This window comes from Aquarana catesbeiana, linkage group LG02, assembly GCF_042186555.1.
Source record: "Aquarana catesbeiana isolate 2022-GZ linkage group LG02, ASM4218655v1, whole genome shotgun sequence".
NCBI classification, from domain to species: Eukaryota; Metazoa; Chordata; class Amphibia; order Anura; family Ranidae; genus Aquarana; species Aquarana catesbeiana.
In genome coordinates this window covers 525,688,283-525,703,359 of record NC_133325.1, presented here as the reverse complement: position 1 = coordinate 525,703,359, position 15,077 = coordinate 525,688,283, and the positions used below count along the sequence as shown (strand labels likewise).

The window sequence follows — 15,077 nt, the reverse complement described above, 5'->3', positions numbered from 1 at the left end:
TAAGTGTTCAATTGGAAAGACTGCCGTTAAGGTCATTTGACTAGACAAGCAGAACTTTGAAGTGACAGCCCATGGCGGCTATATAGTTTTATTCTATTCCCGTTGGACACTAGTGTTATAACAGCAACTAGAGAATGCCTAAAGTTCATACTGTAAGAATTTTCCTGCAACTTGCCCTGTTGCCAAAGGATGCTATATAACGCAGAACTTTTCATATAGACCAATCTTGCACACCAAATATCAGCCAACCATTTAAATTTTTGCCTTAGGTATCCCCGGGGGGCCACTCACGGTGACTTTGTCAGAAATCCCCTCAGGGATAAGAGAATCTGGGATTATTCCCATTCTTCTTTCTTCCATACATGTTTTTTACATCGATGTGACTTTATCGCACCACAATCTCACTGTGAATGGCAGACTGGTGTCCGGACCTCTGTGTTGTGGTTGTTGTGTTTATGTTTTCTGTATATTGTGTCTATGTGCATGTTTTTCCTTTTTGTTTCTCTAAGTGTTCATCATAATTTTGCTTGCCCGGGTGATCTTTGAAGTTTACACCCGGCGAAGCATGCAGTGTGTAGTTGTTTCTATTTAATACAGGTGCATTTCAATGAATTTTTTAGCATGTTTCCAGATGGATCCAATACATTTTGTAACTTTTTAGAAACATACCCACGTGCACACTATTTGTTGCCGAAGTAACCACTTTACGATCCCAGTAGAGATACTGGGATATGTTTTTTCTTATATATCAAGCAATACTTACTAGGGCGATAAGGCCTGGAGCACCTTGCGACCGATGGCTGGTCTTGACAGCTGGTCAATGCGGTACTGCCTCGCAAAGCTACTGAAGCCCGACTATGCCGCTGCCCTGCAGATCTGCTCCACCCTTGCCTTTTCTGTGACCGAGGTTGCCAAGGCTTTGGTCGAGTGGGCTTTGACCCCACTTGGGGGGGGGGGCATGGTTTTGTGCCAGATAGGCCATCTGTATGGCAAGGTTTATCTTCGTGCTTCTCAATGCCTGCTTTGCCTTACTGACTCCTGCATGGAGTACAAATGACGTGGTAGTTCTTTGCCAGCCCTTTGTTCTCTTGAGATAAGCTATGAGTATTACGTCTAGTTTGTTGCATGTGTCTCTTTTCTGCTATCTATTGACTTAGGAAGAGATGGGATAATCACATTCTGCATCCTGTGGAAGGTTGAAGAGACTTTTGACAGAAAAACTTGGTTTGGCGAGAGGACTAATTTATCTGTCTGGATTAGTCAGTAGGGTTCCAACATGTAAAAAAACCCTGGCCAATGCTAGAGTGCAGTTTTTAGTGTAAGATCTCAGCACTCCTCCAGTGGTTCAAATGGTGGAAAGAGGAATCCTCTGAGCACCGTGGAGAGGTCCCATGTCGGAGTTCTGCCGACTTTAGCGGGTCTGGCTCTATTTAACAAGATCAGGAATCTCTTTATAAATGAGTCCTTTGCTTATCTGGTGTCCAGACAGGGGGAGAGTGCTGCCACTTGTACCTTCAGCATGCTCTGAGAGAGGTTCAAGTCTGCTCCCTCCTGCAGGAAATCCTGAATTGCTGGGATGATTCTCTGTTGGAATCCTGTTTATTCCCCTACCAGGAGACAAACTTTCTTCTCACTCTAGTTATGGGTTTTCTACTGGCTAGAATGGGGTTGATCACTCTGTCCAACAGTTTTCTTTTGCAGCCTCACCCTGTCAGTAACCAAGCCGAAAGCTTCATGAGTTTGTGATTCGGGTGGTTGACTGGCCCTCATGATAGGAGGTCCGGTAGGTCTTGCTGTATCAGGTGCGGCTGGAGACAGTTTCTTCGAGTGACTGAACCATATTCCCTGGGGCCAGTGAGGTGCTATGAGTATCACTCTTGCCCTTTCTTCCCTGATTCTTTGGCTCACCTTTGGTATTAGAGCGGTCAGAGGAAATGCATAACACAGCTGGTGTGCCCAGCTTTGATTAAACATGTTCAATCTGATGTTGCCATCTCTGGGATCCAGCGAGAAGAACCTTGGCAGTTTCGTATTTGTCTTTGAGGCAAACAAATCTACCTCGGGCACTCTCCAGGTTTGCGTGATCCACAAGAAGGTTGCTTGGTTTAGAGACCACTCTGTCTGTTTTATGGTCTATTGACTTAGAAAGTCTGCCAGCGTGTTTGTCCCCTTCAGGTGGATGCCCGAGGTGGATCTGATGTTTGTTTCGGCCCATGACAGAATTGCTTCTGTCAGGCTCAAACAAGGGGATTTTGTCTCTCCTTGCCTGTTTAGGTATGCCATCGTTGTGGTGTTGTCTGACTGAATCCGGACATCTCTGCCCTAGATAGCTGGTTTCAATGCTCTCCGTGCTTCCCCTATGGCTCTTTCTTTACTTTTTTTTTTTTTTTTTGAAAAAACAAGTTTATTTGTAAGCAAAAACATACAAGCGCAGTACATGTCATACAGTACAATAGAAGGATACATATTAAACACTGACGGATCATTCTACTAAATATCTACTACACATTACATTTCGTCCCTACTTCTATCTTCCCTTGTTATAACAGGTTATGTTCTTTATCATTTCTCAATGTGACAAGTTTCTTTTACATGACTTGGAGTGACCTTGGACACTCATTATACGTTCTTAGGTATGTGTCTATTTAGTAATTGTATCAGGGGTATCCAACCACCTGTCCCAGACCTTGTGGTATTTAGCAGGACAGCCTCTATGTCGGTATATAACCTTCTTGTATGGTAGAGTTGAATTGATCTCCCCTATCCATGCATGAATAGTAGGAGTGTTTCGCATCCAACATTTGGCTAATAACTTCCATGCGCTAAAGAGGGTTTCATATAGGAAGGTGGCCAAAAACTGATTGATTGTAACGTCTGGAAGTAGTCCCATTAGGCAGGTTTTGGGGTCCAGTTGTAAGGGCGATCCCATATGGTCATGTAGAAATTGTATGATTTGTGCCCAGTAGTTCTGGATCGCTGGATAGGCCCATATTAAATGGTAAAATGTGCATGGATGGCCAGCACATCTCGGACACAATGGATCTTGGTTTGGCTGGTACTTGGCTATTCTCGCCGGTGTAAGGTATGATTTGTGTAAGATATATAATTGGGTCAAGCGCTCGGAGAGCCTAGGGGAGACTTTCTTAGTGTTCTCCAGAATCTCGTCCCAGTCTGATTCCTCTATGGAGGGTCATCCTCCCATCTAGTTCTGGCCGTGTCTATTATCCGTGATACTAGTCCGTAATATGTTATATAAAGTAGATATCAGTTTGGAAGGGTCTGCGCCTATTATTATGTCTACCATGGGTAAGGTTTGTAGGTTTGGGAGGCCCTCTACAAATTGTGCCTGGAGGGCGTGTCTCATTTGTAGATATCTGAAAAACATGTGTTGTGGTAACTCAAACTCTTCCTTTAATGATTGAAAATTCCGAATTCCAAGTGGTGTTTACTACCTGATGTAAATATAATATCCCCTTTGCTGCCCAGACATCAACACCTGGAATCAGTGACAGTTCCCTTAGTTGAGGATTGTGCCAAAGGGGTGTGTGAGAGTGAAAGAAGTCAGCTCCAGTCAATTTGAGCGCGATTTCCCATAGATAACCTCTGGATATGACGCTGTCCTGTTAAAAAAACTGTAAACTGTATGGTCTTGGCCACCGTGCTGCAGCTCAGTTTCAGGGTCTTGGCAATCTTCTTATAGCCTAGGCCATCTTTATGTAGAGCAACAATTCTTTTTTTCAGATCCTCAGAGTTCTTTGTCATGAGGTGCCATGTTGAACTTCCAGTGACCAGTATGAGAGAATGAGAGCGATAACATCACATTTAACACAACTGCTCCCCATTCACACCTGAGACCTTGTAACACTAACAAGTCACATGACACGGGGAGGAAAAATTGCTAATCGGGCCCAATTTGGACATTTTTACTTAGGGGTGTACTCACTTTTGCTGCCAGTGGTTTAGACATTAATGGCTGTGTGTTGAGTTATTTTGAGGGGACAGCAAATTTACACTGTTATACAAGCTGTACACTCACTACTTTACATGGTAGCAAAGTGGCACTTCTTCAGTGTTGTCACATGAAAAGATAAAATAAAATATTTACAAAAATGTGAGGGGTGTACTCACTTTTGCGAGATACTGTATGAGTGCAACATGAAAAATGTTCTGAAAGGTGTAGTTATCTTTTAAGTATGAGGCCTCATGTGAACTGGACGTTTTTGAACGTTTTTACAGCAGCTGTTTTTGGCTTGAGATGTTTTTTTCTACAGTAATAATAAAATCCCCATCATGTTACGTGTCCATGCACACATAGGCTGTTATCAGCAGTTTTTGGCTGGGGCGTTTTTTGGCTTTAAAAAAAAAACAAAAACAAAACTAGTGGGTTCTGCAAGGAGTTTTTCAACTGTAAAAATGCTCCAACGTCAAAAAACGCAGATAAACGCTCAAAAACGCGGCTCACAAGCTTTTGACTTTTTGATCCATTTAACGCTATTGCAAAAACGTTTAAAAAACTCATCGCAAAGCTACTGGCATTTTTATAACATTTTAAGGTCCAGTGTGTATGAGGCCTGAAAGTTCCAGGGTGGACATCCCGATTCTGGCCTTGCTACCAGTGCACTCTATAGAACTAATTCAGTCGCCACATCTAGGACTGGTAATCTGCAAAGTATTACATTTTTGCTCTTTGGTTTGAACAACTGATGAGAGCTGTTAACATTGCTTGAGATGTTAGATCAGAGCACAGAGGTTATAAAGAGTTTGGAGCATCAAATAGGTATTTCTTAAAGTGGTTCTAAAGCCCTACCTTTTTTTTCTTTTTACTTTAATGCATTCTCTGCATTAAAGTGATTGTAAAAATGTGTTATTAAAAAAAAAAACTAGCATGTTATACTTACCTGCTCTGTGCAAGGGTTCTGCACAGAGCACCCCCCCCCCCCCCCAGGGCTGGCCCAAGAAATTGTGCTGCTTGGGTCCAAGAATGAAATGCTGCCCCCCCAACCCCCAATAAAATCACACCTACCAAAAGGCCCCCACATCTTTTATTTTATATCATGATAATTAAAACTAAAATGTAATTTATCAGGAAGTCAGATTTACATGTAACAGCACCTTGTCTGTATGCAAAATTATATGACATACCATTATGTTCAATTCCAAGGGGCCGGCTGGGGCAGTATAGGGGTGGGCTAGTGTAGTATATAGACAGGCTAGGGCAGTAAAGGGGTGGTCTAGGGTAGTATAGGGGCAAGCAGAGGGGCCCGGGGGGCAGTTGTCATCATGACACAACTGCTGGAAAAAAAATTTTGGTCGTCAATTTGCTGGATAAATAGGAGAGAAGGAGAGGTGGCTGTTGTTCAATTTGTTGCCCCTCTCAAAGTGCTGCCTGGGCTGGGTCCAATGGACCCACTGGGACCCATGGTAAGGCCGGCCCTGGCAGCCTGATCCTCCTCTTCTGGGATGCCCCAGCGGCGCTCTTGGCCCCAAGGATTTTACATAAAGCAGCCCGATCCTCCTCTTCATTGGGTGCCCCTACAAAGAGCCGCTTTCCATGGGGGGCACCCGTGCTGGCAGGCTCACGAGTCCCGCTGCTGTGTCCATTGACAAAGACAGCAGGACTCGGCCCCGCCCCCCGCTCTCGTGTCACTGGATTTGATTGACAGCAGTGGGAGCCAAGAGCTCCTGCTGCTATCAATCTATCGAATGGGGACAGAGACAGCAGCTGGAGCCGCTGGGCTTGTGCTCTTTGCTTGAACGAACTGGTTCAGATAAGAAGGGGGGGGGCTCTGGGTGGAAGCTGCAGCACAGAAGGTTTTTCACCTTAATTAACCTGCATTAAGGTGAAAAACCTTGAGACTTTACAACCCCTTTAACGTAAAAAAAACCCTTCTATGTCCAGGATCCCCCCCCCCCTTATACTTACCAGAGCTTGATTTCAATCCAGCGCTGAGCTCGAGATCAACGGCTCTCTCAACCCTCTCTCTCCTCATAGGGCAGACTGATAGCAGCGGGAGTTATTCTGTGACAAGCAAATGGGGGGGTGGGGCAGAGCCCCACTGTCTGTGTCTATGGACACAGGCAGCACAGCTAGGGATCAAGCCTGCAGGTGTGCCATGATAGGAAGTGAGTTCCTATGGTGGCATACCAAGAAGAGGAGGTGCCTGGAGCACCAGCGGGGGACCCGAGAAGAAGAGGTTTGGGGCAACTCTGTGTAATACATCTGCACACAGCAGGTAAGTATACCATGTTTATTATTTTTAAAAAAATGTAAAAAATAAAGGCTTACTTTTCAAAAAGAAAAAATAAATAGGTGAACTAACACCCCTACAGGCCTCCCCTATCAACCCCCCCAAACACCCCCCCCCCCCCCAGTCCCAGCTGTACTGACCTCTGTGGGTGATGCACTGTCCAGCTGGTGTAGCAGATTTAAAATCCCCTCTTTTTCTTCTTTACTCTGCAGGGCTTCTGAGACAGTTCAGTATGCTTCTGATTGGCATGCCAGCAATGACCACTCAGAAGCGTTATGATCCATTGCGGAAGCCTTAGAGAAAGAAGAGTGAGAAGAGAAGGGATTTTAAAACCATGAACCACTACACTGGTCGCATGGGCACCGACAGCACATCACACACGGGAGGGAAGTAAAGCAGGGATCAGATGGGTGGGGAGGGTGTAGGGCATGGGTGCTTAACCTGTGGCCCTCCAGCTGTTGCAGAACTGCAAGTCCCATCATGCCTCTGCCTTTAGGAGTCATGCTTGCAACTGTCAGTTGCTTGCAATGCCTCATGGGGCTTGTAGTTCCGTAACAGCTGGAGGGCCACAGGCCAAGCACCCATGATGTAGGGTGTTCACCTTTATTTTTTCTGAACTAACACTTTAGCAAGCTTTTTATTCTTTTGTCAACAGTTGCTGGTATGTTCAGGCCTGATGTTAAATCCTTTTAATCTCTTTAGTCAACCAATGAGCAAAGATTTTCCTAATTCATAGAAAATGGTAATCTCACCGCACCAGCCCTGAAAAGGCATTCCTGGATGGCAATAATAGAAATAATTCTGCGCTATGGAATAGATATAACTATGTGGCTGCCTGCACCGGATAAACTACCAAAAGGTATAATGAGGAGTGACCGAATGAATAGTGGTGTGGTGCTGCTAGTATTAATCAATAAAAAGTAAAAACCAAAGTGAACTACAGTGCACCTCCCCCTAAGTGGATACATAAACTTGATTCTCAATCAATATGTCTGTGCTCAATAGTAAAAGGTATGTGTTAGAAACCAAAATAAATAAATACACACCTGAACTATAAAACACCTCCCTCCTCTGGGGGTGTCCTGTCATGTTATGTGACCCAATTTACAATCAGAAACCAGTAAATAAATTACCAGAACATGAAATAGAAAAAAAAATCCCCAAACTATAAATCACCACCCTCCTCTGGGAATACCCGCTCAGGTCATGTAACCCAGTGGCAATCAAAAATCAATGTGAACTAGAAAATGCGTGGGAATGCTGAATAGCTGAATGGATGAATAGCTGAAATCCATAAGAAAAAGTTGAAGTAAAAATTGTTGGGAAAGTAGGAATGGTTTTAAAATAAACATGAATTTCATATTGTCGCCATCAAAACTGCCCCATCAAAATTGCCTCTATCAAACTGCCCCCATCAAAATTGCCCCATCATATTGCCACAGTCATAACTATCCCATCAAAACTGCCCCATCATATTGCCCCCATCAAAATTGCCACCGTCAAAACTGCCCCATCAAAATGGCCCCCATCAAAACTGCCCCCATCAAAACTGCCCCCATCAAAACTGCCCCATCAAAACTGCCCCATCAAACTGTTCCCATCAAAATTGCCCCATCATAGTGCCACCATCAAAACTGCCCTCTATCAAAACGGCGCCCATCAAACTGCCCCATCATATTGCCCCCATCAAAACTGCCCCATAATATTGTCACCATCAAAACTGCCCCCATCAAACTGCCATATCATATTGCCCCATCAAAACTGCCCCATCAAAACTGCCCCATCAAAACTGCCCCCATCAAAATTGCCCCATCATATTGCCACAGTCATAACTGCCCCATCAAAACTGCCCCATCAAAACTGCCCCATCATATTGCCACCATCAAAACTGCCCCCGTCAAAATTGCCACCGTCAAAACTGCCCCATCATATTGTCACCATCAAAATGGTCCCCATCAAAACTGCCCCCATCAAAACTGCCCCATCATATTGCCCCCATCAAAACGGCCCCTATCAATACGGCCCCTATCAATACGGCCCCATCATATTGCCCCCATCAAAACTGCCCCATCATATTGCCCCATCAAAACTGCCCCATCATATTGTCACCATCAAAACTGCCCCATCAAAATTGCCCCATCATATTGCCACAGTCATAACTGCCCCCATCAAAACTGCCCTATCAAAACTGCCCTATCAAAACTGCCCCATCAAAACTGCCCCATCAAAACTGCCCCATCAAAATGGCCACCATCAAAACTGCCCCAATCAAAATTGCCCCCAAACTGTCCCCATCAAAATTTCCACCGTCAAAATTGCCCCATCATATTGCCAACATCAAAACAGCCCCCATCAAAACGACCCCCATCAAACTGCCCCATCATATTGCCCCATCAAACCTGCCCCATCATATTATCACCATTAAATCTGCCCCCATCAAAACTGCCCCATCATATTGCCACCATCAAAACCGCCCCCATCAAAACTGCCCCATCATATTGCCACCATAAAAATTGCCCCCATTAAAATGGCCCCCATCAAATTTGCCCCATCATATTGCCACCACCAAAACTGCCCCATCATACTGCCCCCATCAAAACTGCCCCATCAAAATTTCCACAGTCATAACTGCCCCCATCAAAACTGCCCTATCAAAACTGCCCCCATCAAAATGAACACCATCAAAACTGCCCCATCATATTGCCACCATAAAAATGGCCCCCATTAAAACTGCCCCAATCAAAATTTCCCCCAAACTGTCCCCATCAAAATTGCCACCGTCAAAATTGCCCCATCATATTGCCATCATCAAAACAGCCCCCATCAAAACAACCCCCATCAAACTGCCCCATCATATTGCCCCCATCAAACCTGCCCCATCATATTGTCACCATTAAAACTGCCCCCATCAAAACTGCCCCATCATATTGCCACCATCAAAACGGCCCCCATCAAAACGGCCCCCATCAAAATGGCCCCATCATATTGCCACCACCAAAACTGCCCATCATATTGCCACCATCAAAACGGCCCCCATCATATTGCCCCCATCAAAACTGCCCCCATCAAAACTGCCCCCAGATATAGCCAGATAGCTGAATATTTTGTGAACATTTTAACGTTTGCTTGGCGTCTGTAGGTGAAAGTATGAAGGAGCTGAAACTTTTGGGAGCAGAAGAAGATTTTAAGGATCTGAAGCATGCTCTCATTCACTTCAATGTTAAAAAAAAAAGTGTTAAAAAGCTTAATGTTTTAAAAAGTATAAATAGTAGAAAAAAAGTTGAAAAAGCCCCATCCTTAGCTGAACATTTTAAAATTTGAATGGTTTTAATAGCTGAAAGTATGCAGAAATTACGCAGAGCCAAAAAACGAATAATAAAATTTGAATTAAAATTAAAACTAGAAAATACATCTCCTGGAGAAAATGCATGGGAATGCTGAATAGCATCTCCCTATCTGCTATCTGCCTGTCCCCTGAACACACTAAAAAACATCTCCTCACTACCTGAGTGAGAGACAGTGTGAGAGAACCCTTCAAACAAGCCTTAATAAATCCACAACAGTACATGCTATGGAAACAGCGACTTCATCGTCAGAGGCACACGGCCTTTGTGAACGTATCGGTATAAAATTCATGTTGATAAACTTAAAAATGTGGGCATGTCAGCGATTTTAAAAAAGAAGTTGGCTGTGCGTTTCGCTGGGAAATGTGAAGAATTTTATATAGGACAGTCAATGGAAGAAAGTGTAGAACTCTCGTCATTTGGAAGCTTGTTGTGGAATCTCATATTAGCCAATGTATTTCATATATATATATATATGATTTGCATATATTTTATTGATTATTATTATTATATAGTAGTGGTTTTATCAATATTATTATTCAATAAGTAAAGCAACAATTATTAATCTTTAATAATGTATACTGTGTTTTCCATAGATTTAGAAAGTCTTCATTTATAAGTGTTGAACTTTAAATGACCTCTGCTTTATGACAAGTACTTGTACACAGGTGTTCTCGAAAATGTATTAAGATAGTTTACTGGGTGAAAGTTCATTAGGATAGATTCAAGTAATATAGAATTGTTTCAAGTCTGAAATGCATATAAATCAGACAGATAAAGATATGAAAACAGGTGGTTTAGAAATAATTAAAGTTATGTACAGTACATTAAATTAAGTTTGACAAGGTCAAACAAAGGTCTGCTTGTGCCCTCATTAAAACTGTTAAAATACATACATATAGTGAGACATATAACACATCTGGTGGGGTTATTGAAAGTTCATTGTCTCAGTCGTAAATCTGCAAATCCTTGAAGCTAGTATCAAGATAAGGAGAGTTTGATAACACAGCTGGGTGCCAGACTGTCTCTATACAGGTGTTTTTAATTGGACAAAAACAGTTATAAATCACTTTAATGAACATATAGGAATTTTGGGAATAATGAAGTTTATCTGGTTGTAGAACAAGTGTCAGATTTATGGTTGGTTACTTTGACGTAGATCTTAGTGACCAATCATATGTAAGACAGATAGTTGAGATAAGACTTGTAAAAGGGTATATAAATGCAAGCTCTACAATTGTTAGACAGACAAGTCAGATAGGAGCTCATAAGGCTGAACTCTATGTATGCTGCCCTATTGCACGGGTCATAGAGGTCAGAACCAATGGGCAAGTAAATGTCCTAACTTGTCCCCTCGGACAAGTCAGATAGGAGCTCATAAGGCTGAACTCTATGTATGCTGCCCTATTGCACGGGTCATAGAGGTCAGAACCAATGGGCAAGTATCTGCCCATAACTTGTCTCCTCGTACGAGTCAGAGAAGACTTCTTAACTTGTTCCAGAATGTGGTCTCAGGTGAATTTCCCTCAAGAACTTGGTCGAGCTGGAACCCAGAACTCTGTGAGGGGACCAGACCACCGGCAGATCGGCTGGTCCCTATCAGGTGAGAGGTTCCCAAGAATTGGCAGTAAAGACCCATTCTGGTTCAAGGTGAGAACAATTCACAATTGTTTAAATTTGGTTAGAGGATAAGAATATTTATATCTAATATGCTTACTTGTAAGAAACTGTATAAATTAGATCTGTATTTTGTAATACTTTGAACATAAACCTGTATGTTATCAGCTGTTAATAAACCTGCATTGCTGAAGTTCTGCCTGGTTCGATACTTTATATTTTACTTCAAGCTCAACCAGCCAAAAGTAAAAGGCTGGTAACAAAACAAAACTTAATCAATAAGTTAAAGCAGTCCCACTAATAAAATCAAATAACAATAGTGGGACTGCTAAAGCAGTCGCACTAATAAATAAAATCGAATAGTCCCACTAATAAACTAGAAAATGCATTTCCTGGGGAAAATGCATGGGAATGCTGAATAGCCGAATTGCTAAAACGGCCCCCATCCTATTGCTATCAAAACTGCCCCATCAGAATTGCCCCATCAAAACTGCCCCATCAAAACTGCCCCATCATATTGCCACCATCAGAACTGCTCCATCAAAATTGTCCCCATCAAAACTGGCCCATCATATTGCCACCATCAAAACTGCCCCATCATTTTGCCACCATCAAAACTGCCCTATCAGAATTGCCCCATCAAACCTGCCCCATCATATTCCTATATTATAAATCAGTACATGGTGTGTCTGTCCCCTCCCCCGGGCTCTGTAATCAGAGCTGAGATGCTCCAGACACCTTCCCCACCGCCCATCACTGTGTATAACAGAAGTTTTGGTAACCATGGCAACAAAAGCAGCACAGTACACTCTGTTTAATAGCTAAAATTTCCTGAAATGACCACTAAACAAACAGCTTTTTCACAAAAACTGTAAAAGATATCAAACTAAAAAAATACAGCCAGATAGCTGAATATTTTGTGAACATTTTAAAGTTTGCTTGGCGTCTGTAGGTGAAAGTATGAAGGAGCTGAAACTTTTGGGAGTGGAAGAAGATTTTAAGGATCCGAAGCATGCTCTCATTGACTTCAATGCTAAAAAAAAGTGTTAAAAAGCTTAATATTTTAAAAAGTGTAAATAGTAGGAAAAAAGTTGAAAAAGTCCCATCATCAGCTGAAAGAGCTGAATATTTTAATAGTTGAATAGTTTTAATAGCTGAAAGTATGCAGAAGTTATGCAGAGCCAAAACGTACGGCATAAATAAAAATACATAAAATCGAACTAGAAAATGCATTTCCTGGGGAAAATGCATGGGAATGCTGAATAGCTAAATTGCTAAAACGGCCCCCATCAAAATGGCCCCCATCAAAACGGCCCCCATCATATTGCCACCATCAAAACTGCCCCATCATATTGTCACCATCAAAACTCTTCCATCAGAATTGCCCCATCAAACCTGCCCCATCATATTGCCACCATCAAAACTGCCCCATCAGAATTGTCCCATCAAAACTGCCCCATCATATTGCCACCACCAAAACTGCCCCATTATATTGCCACCACCAAAATTGCCCCCATCATATTTCCATCAGAATTGCCCCATCAAAACTGTCCCCATCAAAACTGCCCCCATCATATTGCCACTATCAAACTGCTCCATCAAAATTGTCCCCATCAAACCTGCTCCATCAAAATTGTCCCCATAATATTGCCACCATCAAAACTGCCTCATCAAAACTGCCTCATCAAAACTGCCTCATCAAAACTGCCTCATCATGTTCTTCTATTATAAATCAGTACATGTGTGTCTGTCCCCTCCCCCGGGCTCTGTAATCAGAGCTGAGATGCTCCAGCCACCTCCCCCCCGTGTATAACAGAAGCTTTGGTAACCATGGCAACAAAACCAGCACAGTACACTCTGTTTAATGGCTAAAATTGCCTGAAATGACCACTAAACAAACCGCTTTTTCACAAAAACTGTAAAAGATATCAAACTGAAAAGATATAGCCAGATAGCTGAATATTTTGTGAATATTTTAAGGTTTGCTTGGCGTCTGTAGGTGAAAGTATGAAGGAGCTGAAACTTTTGGGAGCGGAAGAAGATTTTAAGGATTTCAAGCATGCTCCCATTGACTTCAATGTTAAAAAAAGTGTTAAAAAGCTTAATATTTTAAAAAGTATAAATAGTAGGAAAAAAAGTTGAAAAAGTCCCATCATCAGCTGAAAAAGACGAACATTTTAATAGTTGAATGGTTTTAATAGCTAAAAGTATGCAGAAGTTACGCAGAGCCAAAAAAACATACGGAATAAAATTAAATAATAAATAATAATAAAAATATATAAAATCGAATAACAATAGTGGGACTGCTAAAGCAGTCCCACTAACTAGAAAATGCATTTTCTGGGGAAAGTGCGTGGGAATGCTGAATAGCTGAATTGCTAAAAACGGCCCCCATTAAAACTGCCCCTATCATACTGCCATCAAAACTGCCCCATCAGAATTGCCCCATCATATTGCCACCATCAGAATTGCCCCATCAAAGCTGCCCCATCATATTGCCACCATCAAAACTGCCCCATCATATTGCCACCATCATATTGTCATAAAAACTGCCCCATCATATTGCCACCATCAAAACTGCCCCATCATATTGCCATCAAAACTGCCCCATCAGAATTGTCCCATCAAAACTGCCCCATCATATTGCCACCATCAAAACTGCCCCATCATATTGCCACCATCAAAACTGCTCCATCAGAATTGTCCCCATCAAAACTGCTCCATCAAATTTGTACCCATCAAAACTGCCCCATCATATTGCCACCATCAAAACTGCCCCATCAGAATTGCCCCATCAAAACTGTCCCATCATATTCCTCTATTATAAATCAGTGCATGGTGTGTCTGTCCCCTCCCCCGGGCTCTGTAATCAAAGCTGAGATGCAGCAGCCACCTCCCCCCTGTGTATAACAGAAGCTAACCATGGCAACAAAAGCAACACAGTACACTCTATTTAGTGGGACTGCTTCAGCAGTCCCGCTATTGTTATTCGTTTTATTAGTGGGACTGCTTTAGCAGTCCCACTATTGTTATTCGATTTTATTTATTAGTGGGACTGCTTTAGCATGATGATGCTAAAGCATGATGATGGGACTTTTTCAACTTTTTTTCTACCATTTATACTTTTTAAAATATTAAGCTTTTTATCACTTTTTTTTAACATTGAAGTCAATGGGAGCATGCTTCAGATCCTTAAAATCTTCTTCGGCTCCCAAAAGTTTCAGCTCCTTCATACTTTCACCTACAGACGCCAAACAAACTTTAAAATGTTCACAAAATATTCAGCTATCTGGCTATATCTTTTCAGTTTGATATCTTTTACAGTTTTTGTGAAAAAGCTTTTTGTTTAGAGGTCATTTCAGGAAATTTTAGCTATTAATCAGAGTGTACTGTGTTGGTTTTGTTGCCATGGTTACCAAAGCTTCTGTTATAGGGGGGAGGTGGCTGGAGCATCTCAGCTCTGATTACAGAGCCCGGGGGAGGGGACAGACACACCATGTACTGATTTATAATAGAGGAATATGATGGGGCAGTTTTGATAGGGCAATTCTGATGGGCCAGTTTTGATGGTGGCAATATGATGGGGAAATTCTGATGGGGCAGTTTTGATGGTGGCAATATGATGGGGCAGTTTTGATGGGGCAATTCTGATGGGGCAGTTTTGATGGTGGCAATATGATGGGGCAGTTTTGATGGGGACAATTTTAATGGAGCAGTTTTAAAGGTGGCAATATGATGGGGCAGTTTTGATGGGGGCAGTTTTGATGGTGGCAATATGATGGGGCAGTTTTCATGGGGACAAATTTTATGGGGCAATTCTGATGGGGCAGTTTTGATGGCATTATGATGGGGGCAGTTTTGCTGGGGG

The 15,077-nt window shown here is 42.5% G+C and overlaps 1 protein-coding gene across 2 annotated transcripts in view; it reads right to left on the bottom strand.

The window, feature by feature from the left end:
* PLEKHA6 (pleckstrin homology domain containing A6) overlaps positions 1 to 15,077 on the bottom strand; it is a 1,624,617-nt gene that overhangs the window by 1,576,181 nt on the left and 33,359 nt on the right. Inside the window, exon 2 of one of the 2 annotated variants that reach the window (XM_073615840.1) lies at positions 6,389 to 6,541. The exons of the other annotated variant lie outside the window; for it this stretch is intronic. The gene's annotated coding sequence lies outside the window, so the exon portion shown is untranslated. The remainder of the gene's footprint in view (positions 1 to 6,388; positions 6,542 to 15,077) is intronic. 2 annotated transcript variants of the gene reach the window in all.